Source organism: Apium graveolens, chromosome 7 (assembly GCF_009905375.1).
Source record: "Apium graveolens cultivar Ventura chromosome 7, ASM990537v1, whole genome shotgun sequence".
Taxonomy (NCBI): Eukaryota; Viridiplantae; Streptophyta; class Magnoliopsida; order Apiales; family Apiaceae; genus Apium; species Apium graveolens.
In genome coordinates, this window is record NC_133653.1 from 107,990,844 (window position 1) to 108,004,765 (window position 13,922).

Genomic DNA, 13,922 nt, shown 5'->3' on the forward strand with positions numbered 1-13,922 from the left:
CCTTGCAACGGTATTTTTATACAGTTATACACTGGAACTTTGTGTATATTATACATGGAAGAGGACTTCCAAGATTTTGAAAAGTATATATGTATATATACTGAATATTTTGCGACTTCATCGCATTAAGATATCAAACTTGGTTCATTTCTTTTGACCAAGACTTTCATGAGTACTATGAGAAGGCTCATATATTGTTAATCATTATACATATTATTTTGGTGGGCTTGCTGCTCACCCTTGCTTTCTTTTTTCATCACACAACAACAGATTGAAAAGATGAACAGGACCAAGCTCCCGATTCGCGAGCGGATAGGAAACGTTCCGCAGTTTCCTATAGGCGTTGATGTCGCTGTAGCTGAGGTAGGAACTACCAATAGGCTAGGCTTTCAACTTTTGATGTATCAGATTATGTATATTTATGAATTTTAATAATGGCAAAGAAAATGTAAATTTATTCAGAAAACCTTTTAAGGTGTATTGGCAGATAATTGTGGAATAAAATGACTTATGATTATTTTTGGATGTTCATCTCTGAGACTATAACGTGTGGTGTGTGTGTTTATTGTGGGGTCACAGTACAGAGTAGTTGATTAATTATTAAGATTGGGTGTTATTAAGGGAAATGGAACTCGTGACAACCCGGATCCCCGACCCCGGATTTGGGGGTGTTACAATGTTTGGGATGGTGTAGGGAGAGAGGAGTTGCAAAACTATTCTCGAAATAAGTCATTGCACGATTGGAAGTTAAGAAGACCACAGAGGGAATTGTTACACATGCTCGGGTTTGGGATATTTGCAGACCCTCATGTTGTCTTGGCTACCGACACTCGGTTGATATCCGCTTTGGTAGAGCGTTGGAGACCAGAGACCAACACTTTCTTCATGAGACATGGGGAGATGACTGTTACACTGGAGGATGTAGGGTTTATTCTAAGGTTGCCATTTCAGGGGGATGTACTGACTTGTGGGGTGATAGAGAACAAGGCTCAGTATTTTCTTAATAATTGGTTTGAGCCTTTGACTGAGGAAGATGTGGAGGAGGCTTTTAATTGGAATAACATCAAGCTAGGGTGGTTGTTTGATAGATATGGTGCACGGAAGCCTGAGAAGAATAATATGTTGGCCACAGAACATACTAAGGCGTATCTGCTATTCTTGATGGGTTGTATCCTCTTCCCTACCAACAACCGGTCTTTTGTTCATGTTCGGTATATGCACCCACTGATTAATATGCGGGAGATTCCTTATTATGGTTGGGGTGCAACTGTGTTAGCTCATCTATACAGGGGTTTGGAGAATGCTACAAAGAAGGACAATAAGACCATTGCTTGTTGTGCGTGGGTGTTACAGGTTTGATCTTACGAGAGATTTCCTCGTATTGGCATGCCTTACGGTCTCTTGGTCAGGAGGATTATTCGGTTGCAGAGGGATGGGCCTATTCTACTCATCAGGGGGTTTCAAAGAAGCACAGGAAGACATGTCCTTAACACAGCTTATTGTTCTATAGGGGTGAGTTTGTTGGTGTTGCTGGTGATGAGGTGGTTTGGAGGCCATATTCTAGAATCGACGATATTATGGACAGTGAGATGATACAGGCACAGTTAGCTGGGTGTGGTCGAGTTCCCCTTGTATGTTATGATGTGGTCGAGTGTCAGCATCCGGACAGGGTGAGAAGACAGTTTGGTGCTAGTTCCCAGATTCCACGAGCGCCAGTGAACATGCTTGGATATAGGGGGCCTAAGGAGGCCATGTTTTTAGGAGGGGATAGGCTTGTACGGTGGTTTATTAATATTGGAAAATTGAGGCTGATTACATAGCGTGGTATGCAGATGTATCTCATATGCGAATAGGGAAGCCGCATCCACAGCCTCAGCAACTATACAAGTCGAGGGAGTTGTATGATAGCCTTGAGGGACATGAAGTTGTAAGTATTTTATAAATATGCATATTTTACATTACACCACACACTACCAAATTTGCATTCACACATATTTCATCTTGCACACATAATAGCCTTGTGGAATTAATGAAAAACTGTATGTTTTTGTTTGTAGATGGTTTCCGGGCTTAATATGTTGAAGCAGTTGGATGCTAGGGTTCTTATAGAGGTTGTGGAAGAGTTTGAGAGGATTTATGGTACCTTCCTTAGACCCTTCTCCCGGTTGATGAAGAAGATCAAAGACCTGCCTATAGACCTCCCACATTTGAGAACATAAAAGCAGATTTTATTGCACCTTCGGCTGACAACTTTGACATTCCAGCCATTCCTTCCCAGGATGTCATTGACATGATACAACCATCCCAACATGTGTCTTAGCCCCCCAGACTATTGCCTCATCTAGTAGACCCGTGAAGCTTGTATCCCGCAGGATGAAAGAAGAAAAGTGGAGTATCATGAAGAGTCTGAGCATGACAAAGAAGAATGAGATATATTCAGATTGGGGATGGGGCTTTGGGATGGAGCCGAGGATTCCCGGTGGTCTTACTGTTCAGGACTATCATGTCCATGCATCAGCAATGCAGACCTTGCTCCAGGAACATGGATCGTTGACAGGATCATATACACTTATATGGTATTGTTCATTACTCATTGCTAATATATTTTACTTATTGCATTCATTTTACTTGTTGCATACATTTTACTTGTTGCTAAGTGCATACATTTTCCTTCATATTTATTTTCAGGGATTGCTAAGGAGTCGGGAGGAGGAGATTTATAATGGAGGTATATGGGAGAGGAAACTCGTCTATTACTTCATGGATCCCTACTTCATGGTACTCGGAAAAGGACATGTGAAGAAAATCATAAAAGCATCTAGGATCAGTGGAGATATATTGCACAGGGCATGCAATAAAACATTACGTAGTTTTACTGGTTCTGCTAATATTGGGCGTACTATTCTCGAGACGGACTACATATTCATCCCCTATTGTGTTGGAGATGTGCACCGGGTTTTGTTCATGTTTGATACTAGATGATTTGAAGGTCTTATCCTATATTCAATGAATGACGAGCCGTCATATCGGAAGGATATACGAGTGGTGGTATGGTCTTTTACTTATCTTCTATTAATGTCTTCTATATAGTCATTACCAATTGTATATAGTATTCATTCTCTGATCGTGATTTCATTGAAGTCATGGTTGTTGCCGAGACTATTGCATATGATACAACTAGTCAAGGGGCATGACCCTGCTTCAATCGAGGTCCTAGCTCTAACGTCTAGACCAAAGCAACGAAATTGCAATGACTGCGGTGTTTATGTGATGAAATATATGGACTACTTCACACAAGGATATAACTTAGCCGCGGTACCGAATTGGTCGCAAGAGGAGGTGGATACCTTCAGGTACCGGATAGCCAGGGAGCTTCAGTTGGGGAAGACAAGGGGGATTCCCGGGATTCGTATGCGTAGACGTCACGAAGCTTCGTAGTAGTTATATCGCTTCCCTGGTAGTTAGCTTTATATAGTTGGATTTCATTTCGATTTATGTGGTCGAATTACGTAGTCGGATTTCTATTATTAGATTTATGTAGTGGGATTTACGCAGTCGTAGTTCGAATTTGATCATGTAGTCGGATTTTATTTTGGTTTATTTGGTTTTACGTAGTTGAATTTTGGTGGATTTATTGGTTTTTGGATTGTTGGTGGATTTGTAGGTTTTGGTTTGGTTTTTGGATTGTTGGTGGATTTGTAGGTTTTGGTTTGGTTTTTGGATTATTCGTGGATTTTTGTTGATATTTGGATTGTTGGTAGGATTGTGAATGGATTGTTGGTGGGATTGTGAATAGATTGAGTAGGATTATGAAGGTTTATACAGGTTGGCAGGTTTTTGGTAGGATTATACAGGTTTTTGGTGCTCTGTTTCTTGTCTGCAGAAAAAACCAGCCCCAACCGCGGACAATTTCCGCAGTTCGTCTAGGATGTTTTTTTCTGCAGCCAAGAAACAGAGCAAAAACAGGGGAGTTAGGCCAAAAACCTTCTGTAACTTTTTCTTTACTTTTGGAAGTTAGTCTTGAACTAACTTCCAAAATTCCTAAGCACTTTCAAATGTATTAAAATAGATGAATAAATGATTTTTTTAAAAAAATTAATTTTTTTCATTTTTTACATTAAAATTAAAATTCCTTGAAAAGTAAACAAAAGTCAATATTTTGTCCAATTGATAAAAAAACATTTGTATGCATTTCATAACAGTTTCTAATGTATAGTTGGACTTGTTCTAATGTATAGTTGGACTTGTAATTTTCAATTTTCAATCTTAAATTTATAGGTAGACTTTCAATCTTAAATTTCATACTTGAAATCTTCAAAAATACATACAATCCGCTCAAATTCAATGAAAATTACGAAATACATAGAAGCGACTAAAAATTACATGATCACTAGAATTCACTAATTATTACGAAATAGATAGAAATAAATTATTACATTTGGTCCTCTAACCAAAAATACCTAGTATGTTAGAAAACCCCCGGATAACAGATGATGAACAATTCCTTGTGTAGTATCCACGAAGTTTGCAATGTGTTAAAGAACAAGTACACAACCATCATGGATATGCCCTTGCATAAGTTTTCATGGTTAAGGGTCGGAGTCATTCCAAATGGTTACGGGAATGGTACTCGAGCCATCATAGAGACGAAATCTTGCAAAACATGTCCTACGTTCCCTCTTCGTCCCTCCCGTTAGGTGTGAAACCCAACCCTTCACATATTCAATACACATTTGGTCCATATTACAACCCTTACGAGGCCTCAACTTTACAATATCGATAATCCGATCACATTTAACAAGCTTACCGCCATTTCATCCGGATATTTTCCATTTTCCATCGGGCGTGTTATTGTCCATATTCAAGATCGGAAGGAAGTACGGATCCGGATGAGAGTTCACCAAGGTCCACGGTTCACTACTCCCCATCCAATTGCATGCCTCGATCCAATTTTTAGCCCTGTAAGCCTCCTCATCGGGAGGGTACCAGTCCGTTTCCTCTTCCTACACATGGGGCGGCTCATCATTGTCCACAAGGGGCATCAACTTACCACATGCATCTTCCATCTCACTAAAGGTTGGTGAGACCACAACTTCCTCGTCATTGTCCTTATACCACGAGTCATTTGGTTGAGAGTCCGAGAATGTGTTGCTAACGTGGGAAACTGAATCACAACTATGATCGGAGTTGTTGTCATCACTATACTCGCTAGTTATGTAACCTAACACAATAAAACACAATTATATGACAATAAAATACAATTATATGACAATAAAACATAATAAAAAAGAAAGCAATGTTAAATACTAAAAATCAAATTCATTAAAAGATTACAACATTCCGTTACTGTTAGTCCCTAACAATGCAACAAGAATTACAGAAGGGGGGTTGAATGGAATTCTTGAACCTTTTTCAAAAAGATATAAAATATTCTGTCTTAATAATATATAAGTGTTTGATTTGCAAAGTGCGGAATAAGAAGTTAGTAAAATCAAAACACAAGTAATTAAAAACACAAGTCTTTAAAAACTTTCTGGTGGATTTGAATGTATCCACCTGAGATATATATTATATCAAGAGAACTCTGTGTAGCAAGATTAGCTCACAACTGCTTACAAATATGAACAACTAAGTTTACAGAGAAATGTTAAGGATGCAGCTTACAATTGTTTCTCTGAGATAATGTTTTTAGTTATGTTCTTGTTGTTCTATTTACTACTTCTTGGTTTATATATCACCAAGATTACAAAGTAATAAGACAAGATAATAAAACAAAACCTATCATGTCTAATACTATGCTGCTTCATTACTCTATTCCAGCATCTTTGAATATCTTCATAATAGCATGGAAATGGCAATGCTTCTTTGTTCTCTAAAACCCAGTTGAATAGGCTTCCACATTCCTTTTACATACACTCGATGCATGTGACTGTGTTGTCACTATCAACAGGTGTTTGAATTGATTATCCGTCGGGTACATGATCATCCGTCGGGTTGCCTTGTTGATCATCCGTCGAGTGGCATTGTTGTTTATCCGTCGGTTAGCTATCTGGCACTTGACTTTATTTTATTTATGTAAAATTACAAGACATCATCTATGTACAATTAATCAACCTATTCTGCATATCTAACTAAAGTCAACATGACTTGAGTGCTAGTACATAATCTAAACAAGGTGTATGTAGAAATGTGCTACAGACTCATTATCAGGTGTGTAGTTGTTATGCTTGTTAATTCCTACTTTACCATTTCTATTATTTTTCTTTTTAGCCTCTATTTTAACCTCAATCTTTTCCAGTCTGTCACTCAATTGCTTGACAGTCATATGACCAACATTAGCCTTTTTCTCCTTCTTCACTTGACTGGATTCTCATGGAACAAAATTCTTGGAAACTGATCCATATTTCTCATTTAACTTGGCAAGTTTGGCTTTACTCACAGGTTTGCTCACTGTCGACGAATGAGGATTTATATCACTCGACGGATAACTCTTTTTGTTATCCGACGGATGACCCTCATCATCCGTCGAGTCTACATCTGTTAGCAATCCTTCAACCAAATTGGATTCCAGCTTCTCCTTATACTTCTTCCAGGCTGCATCACAAAAGGACTCAATACCTTGAACTTTGGTGATTTGAGCATGAACTTCTCTAGATATTTTCCATGCCTTAATCACCTCCTGTTCTCGTTCAAGCTGCTTCTTCAAGATCTCTTCTTTCTTCAAGGACTCAGTTAATTCATCCTTAGCAATTTTACACTCAATTCTCAATTTTTCAAATTCAATGAACTGAGACTCTAGCACATTATTCCTCTCACTTAAAAACAAATTGTTTTCTTTAATTTTAGCATTTTCCTTAGTAAGAGACTTAAGTGTAACACGCAAATGATATAATTCTGTAGACATATCATTTATTGCATCATTACACTCAGCTTTAGATAAATGTGCAAAGTTAGTGGTGATTACCTGATTACTTGAAGAACTTGTCTCTGTTTCATCAGACTTGGCCATTAGGGCTAGATTGACATAGCTGACATCCTCATCCTCATCCAGACCATCTACTGCCTAGTCATTTTCTTGTATAATGAAAGCCCTTTCCTTTTGTTTGAGCAACTCAAAGTATTTCTGTTTATAATCCACAGGCTGAAACTTCTTTTTGTTGGAATCTGACTTTCTACACTCACTGGCAAAGTGCCCTGCTAAACCACATTTGAAACATTTGAATTTTGATTTATCCACCATGTTTCTATTTGGCTTAGCTGCTCCAAAGTTCTTCTTGAACTTGAGCTTGGAAAATCTTCTGGAAAGAAATGCAAGATGTTCATCAATATCCTCCATATCATCTTGGCTCAAAGAATCTTCATTTTCTGCTACCAGCCCCTTGCCCTTGTTTTCACAGACCGTTGAAGTTGATTCAACAGCTTCCATCTTCATCTCCTTCTCTTTCTCTAACTCAGCAACTAGTGCAATGGATCCTCCTTTCTTCTTTCCTCTCTCCATCCTCTCATCTTGCTCTATTTCAAGCTCATAAGTTTTCAGGATGCCATACAGTCTCTCCAAAGTAAACTCCTTGTAATCTTGAGAGTTTCTCAATGAGACTGTCATAGGTTTCCATTCCTTTGGAAGAGATCCAAGGAACTTAACATTAGATTTTTTTGTCTGATAGATCCTTCCATGCAACTTCAGAGCATTTAGTAGTTTTTGAAATCTACTAAAAATGTCAGTGAGAGACTCACTATCTTCACTATGAAAGTGCTCATATTGTTGAATTAGCAGCTGCATCTTATTTTCCCTGACTTGTTCAGTGCCATCACATATTATCTGTATTGTATCCCTAACTTCCTTGGCAGTTTTGCAATTGATGATGTTGTCAAACATGTCACCATCAACTCCATTGAATAGAATATTCATGGCCTTATTATCCTTCCTGACTTGTTCAATATCAGGATCTGACCATTCATGCCTTGTCTTGGGAACTGATGGCTCATTTCCAGTTTCAGCTCTCATTGGTACATAAGGGCCTTTCTCTATTCAATCTAAATAGGCCTCATCTTGAGAAAGTAAATGAAGATGCATCTTTACCTTCTAGTGATGGTAATTGTCTTTGTCCAGAAAAGGAATCTTGACTCCAATATCCTTCTTGTTCATCTTGCTGTTTGTTGTGATCTTTAAACTCTTTGTTCTTTAAGAGCTTGCTCTGATACCAATTGTTAGTCCCTAATAATGCAACAAGAATTACAGAAAGGGGGTTAAATGGAATTCTTGAACCTTTTTCAAAAAGATATAAAATGTTCTATCTTAATAATATATAAGTGTTTGATTTGCAAAGTGCGGAATAAGAAGTTAGTAAAATCAAAACACAAGTAATTAAAAACACAAGTCTTTAAAAAATTTCTGGTGGATTTGAATGTATCCACCAGAGATATATATTATAACAAGAGAACTCTGTGTAGCAAGATTAGCGCACAGCTGCTTACAAATATGAACAAGTAAGTTTACAGAGAAATGCTAAGGATGCAGCTTACAATTGTTTCTCTGAGATAATGTTCTTAGTCTTGTTCTTGTTGTTCTATTTTCTACTTCTTGGTTTATATATCACCAAGATTATAATGTAATAAGACAAGATAATAAAACAAAACCTATCAAGTCTAATACTATGCTGCTTCATTACTCTATTCCAGCATCTTTGAATATCTTCATAATAGCATGGAAATGGCAATGCTTCTTTATTCTCTAAAAACCCAGTTGAATAGGCTTCCACATTCCTTTCGCATACACTCGACGTATGTGACTGTGTTGTCACTGTCAACAGATGTTTGAATTGATTATCCGTCGGGCACATGATCATCCGTCGGGTTGCCTTGTTGATCATCCGTCGAGTGGCATTGTTGTTTATCCGTCGGGTAGCTATCTGGCACTTAACTTCATTTCATTTATGCAGAATTACAAGATATCATCTATGTACATTTAATCAACCTATTCTGCATATCTAACTAAAGTCAACATGACTTGAGTGCTACTACAGAATCTAAACAAGGTGTATGCAGAAATGTGCTACAGACTCATTATTACACAAGATACTCACTCGATGGATAATAAATCATCATCCGTCGGGACTATATTCCTTATCCGTCGAGTGCTACATTTTTCACTAAGTAAAATCTACTAAGGTGTTTTGTTAATGAAATCATCAAGTTCACAACATATTCACAACATTTACAAATACTACACTAGTATTTATATTGTGATTCTTGAGCATTTTTAAGATCTTCTAGTTTACAAGCACACTTTCTTTTATCATGACCTTCCCTTTGAAAATAGGTGCACTTTCTTGGAGGCTTCTCCCTTTTACCAATCAATTCAATGGGACTTTTGAAACGAACATCCTTTTTTCTCCCTTTAGTTTGGGACATGATAGGGTCAAGAATTGGTTCTTCATGAGCACTTGCATTTGGAGCATGAGAATTGCTTTCGTAATAACTAATTCCATTAACGCTCATTCTTTCGAGAATTGTTATTTCTCGATTCATCACTCCAACGACATAATCATACCGTCCCTTAGATGCAATGCTACTTTGATAAAAACTCATGGTTAGCATTGTCATGCTATTAAATCGATCGGTTGAGGTCAAACTCATGACTTTGTCCAACATCCATATCGTAAGGCAAGACACCATCAACTCTATTGGCATGCATTGTCCACCTCGAATGTATGAAATACAGGGGAATTTTCGAAATCCATTTCTTAGTGAATACCGCCAGTAGGTGTCTACAAGGTAGCCCCGAATGTTCAAACATTCTACACATACATATTCCCAAAAAGCTTGCTTTGTCGAATGCAACAAAATAAACATTGTTTCTCGTAGGCTCAGATATGAGCCTATAACAACCATAATACGTGTAGACATCCCCTCATCCCTCCCTATCTTCACAAGCTTGTCAGTTTTTTTCAATAAAGTATTTTGAAGACTCAATCAATTCATCTTGAAATCTTCTAAACATTTCCTTGGTGTAAATACAAGAATCATGATACTCAAATATCGTATGCATTGGAACGCTTTAGATAAATTATGACATAATCTTCTTCCTTCTCCTTCGTTAATTGCCTTCCCAATGCTTTTTGGGCATTTTTAATGAATTCCTTCAACCCCGTTGCCGAACTCACATAATTATCAAAGAAAGAATTCATCCCCTCACTCCTCGACGTACTATTTTGAAATGCAGAAAATGTGTTTCTCATATATGCAATGATTTACTTGCGCTTCAACTCATATAACCCATTTAACCATTTATGCTCTTCCAAGTGATAATTATCCACAAATGATTCCCATCTAGCCTAAAAAATATCTTTGGTGAGGGAATTATAAATACAATGGTTGAAATCCTTCTTGAATTCCGGGAAAGCCGAATAATAATAAGCTAATTTCTTGTGGAATTTCTGACTAATGTGCCAAGAGCACAATAAATGAGTAGTACGAGGGAGTACCTCCGTAATAGCGCTTGCCCTGGCTTGACCTTGATCCGTAATTATAGTCATTGGAGGCTTATTCCCCACACCTTCAAGCCAAGAATGAAGTATCCAAGTAAAATTCGACGTGTGTTCATCCCGCATCAATGCAAACTCAATAATCACCGATTGATAATGATGGTTGACTCCAGTAAATGGGACAAATATCATTGCATATCTATTTATCCGATAAGTGGTATCAAAAGCCACAACATCGCCAAAATTTTGGTAGGCCAATAAAATATTTAGAACCACATTGTTCATTCAACCTATGCAACAAGTCAAACCCCGCTTGGGCATCACTAATATCAAACCTTATCTTCCTCCCGTCTCTTATCACATTCCTAACATTTTGAACATTGAAACCAACTTTATCATTACCTCCATGAATGTTACCAATCACATTCATCACTTGAAAATTACGAACCCCCGAATCATAAAGAATTTTAATCAAACTACGGGTAGCGGTGTTGACATGTCTTTCGCGTTGTACCAAATTCATCTTACTAGGGGAAACAAGACTGTGGTTGTGTACCAACTCAAGGCTAGTTATCTCCCAAAGACATTTTTTCTTTTGATAATTGACATACATCCTCACCTTGCACTCACTTTTAGGAAAAACCTCTTTATGCCGTTTATTTTTACTACTCTCGGCGATGACACTTTTTCATAAAACCTAAAAACATATAAATGACCATATATCTCGTTGTTTTTATTACGACGGCTCGCTTAAATTTTAATAGCAAATCCATTTCTTAAAGCATAAGCCCTAAAAAAATGATCGGCCTCATCCACACTTTGAAAAAATTGATTCAAATATGGAACTCCTCCCCCATCAACATTTTCATACATATTTGCATCCTCTACATTATCATCTCCATCTCCATCCTCATCCTCAACATTATCATTATCATTTTCAAGCTCATTTTCATCATTTTCATCTTCAACATCTACCAAATCGTCATCTAAATTAATAAATTCCTATTTTTATCTACAAACTCGTCATCTTCAACAAATATAGGGGTTTTAGGTCTTCACTAGTATTTAAATCATCAATATGTAAAATATGATCAATACATTTTTTTTATTTTTACGTTTATGACGAAACATACGAGCAAATAAATTATCCGCCATGAAAAATTGAAATTGAAAAGAAGAAATATACCTTGAATTGACAAAAGTATTTGAATTTCTTGATAAAAATGCCCCAAAATTGCCTAAAATATAAACTTGGAGAGTAGATTTTTTTTGGAGATTTGGGTATTTTTGTGTGGTGAAATGAGAGAGTGTTGGAATATTGGGGATAAGGGAAAACTACCAACCGCAGACAATTTCCGTGTTCCGTCCTTACCAACCGCGAATAATTTCCGCAGTCTATCCCAGCCCTTTAATCCTCATCCAACGGTTTACAAACCGTTTGTTGGTCTGCAACAAACCAAATTTAAAATATAAAAAGTTTTCTGAAAAGTAAAATCTAGATAGAAAATAACCCAAAAACATTAGTGAAGATTTTAGAAACTGCTATTTTTTTGAAAAAAGAATATTATATAAAAGAAAGAGAATTGAAGTGAGGCCTTTACTCTCCATGGAACCCTAGCGAACAAAATCATAAAATTCAAAACCCCAAATACTGGGAAAAAGAAGACTAGGATGGAGAAGAGAGCTGATGTTGGGGAGAGGTTAACAAACCATGATCTCTTAACCTTGGTGCTTTTCAGGCTTCGTGTCAAGCCCTTACTTTGTTGCAAAGCTGTTTCCAAATCCTGGTTATCTCTTATTTCAAGCCCTACTTTCATCAAATCTCACCTCCTTCGTGCTAAACAAGACGATGGTTCTCTTATCGGCAAAATCACCCGATTTGAAGAAGATTACGACTTTCAACAAGTATAAGGTTCTTTTTCACTCATCCGTTACATGTATTCTGATATTGTACATGAATGTGTGGAATATGTGGCCCATCTTATATTTCCTTACTCTAAAGCTGACTATAACTTTTATGCTGACTCTCGTCTTGTTGGTTCTGATTGTGGCATTGTTTGTGTTTCTATTAATGTTTCGAGAAATTTACCTGAACAAAAACATGATCATATGTACCTTTGGAATTCTGCTACCAAACACTCCAAACTTATTCCCCCCATACTATAGACATTGATAATGATTTTAAGACAACTAAGAAATACGTGGCTTTTGGTGTTGGTTTTGATCTCGTTGATTTTGACTTTAAAGTTGTTAGGCTTGTTTTCCTCATTCCTGTAGAAGTGAAACAAATTAATGACCATTCTCATATGGTGATATATGTTGCAACCAAGAGTGAGATCGTTTCTGTAATCGAGAAGTATGCCTCTGCGAAGACAAGAATATTTGGCGAAACATTAATGCTAAACTCACTGATGTTCCTAAAGGAATTAGTTTGATATATGCCTCCATGGGTTTTTGCTTGCCAAAGGATATAATGGTATGGTGGCTTTTGATCTGAACAAGGAGGAGTTTATTTGTGATATTAAGCTCCCATTAAGCTCTAATGTTTCTGGCACATCAGCTTATATTGTTGAGTTTGAGGATGTAATTGCTGCCGTCATCTTCAGAGGAAACGATCATGAGATTAACTTGTGGACATTAGATAATGAGGCATGCCTCCGTCGTGGTGATTGTGAAGTTGAGGCATCATGGACTGTGATGCTTAGTATTGATTTAGGTCAGCGATTAACAGCGTTGAATTCATGCTGCAAATAACTAATGAGGAAGTGGCTGGGGAATATTTCTCATATAACTCTGACAAGAAAATGGAAAGATTTATGCTTATTTATCCTTTTTTTTCATTTTTTTAATGTTTTCAAGTATAAGGAGAGCCTGCTTACCATCCCAATTTCGAAGCTAATCGACTGGCCTGCTGATAAAGATGTTTATAAGCGAAGGAATGCTGATTCATAATATGATGATGAAGAAAGCAACACTGATTCAGAAGATGATAGTGAGGAAAGCAACGCTGATTTAGAAGATGATAGTGAGGAAAGCAATGCTGATTCAGAAGATGATAGTGAGGAAAGCAACGCTGATTCGGAAGATGCTGATTCTGAAAATGATAATGAGGAAAGTAACGATGATTAAGAAATGAGGAAAGCAGCCCTTTTTTTATGGTGAATGATTATGAGTCTATTATCTAAATATTTTACCTTCTGACCTTCATTTCCCTAAATTTATTTTACCTTTTAAAATCACGTTGGATCGTCTGATGCGTTAAGACCTACATTGAAATAGTCAAGTACTATTTAATTTAAGTTTGCCTCTCCTTGCCCACATTTGATCTGGGAGATACATAACTAGTTAGGTTCTGTTAATGCTATTTTGTTTTTAGGCATATATATGCTCTACTTTGTGTTCTATATGATTTCATTAAATTATATTACATTAGCTATT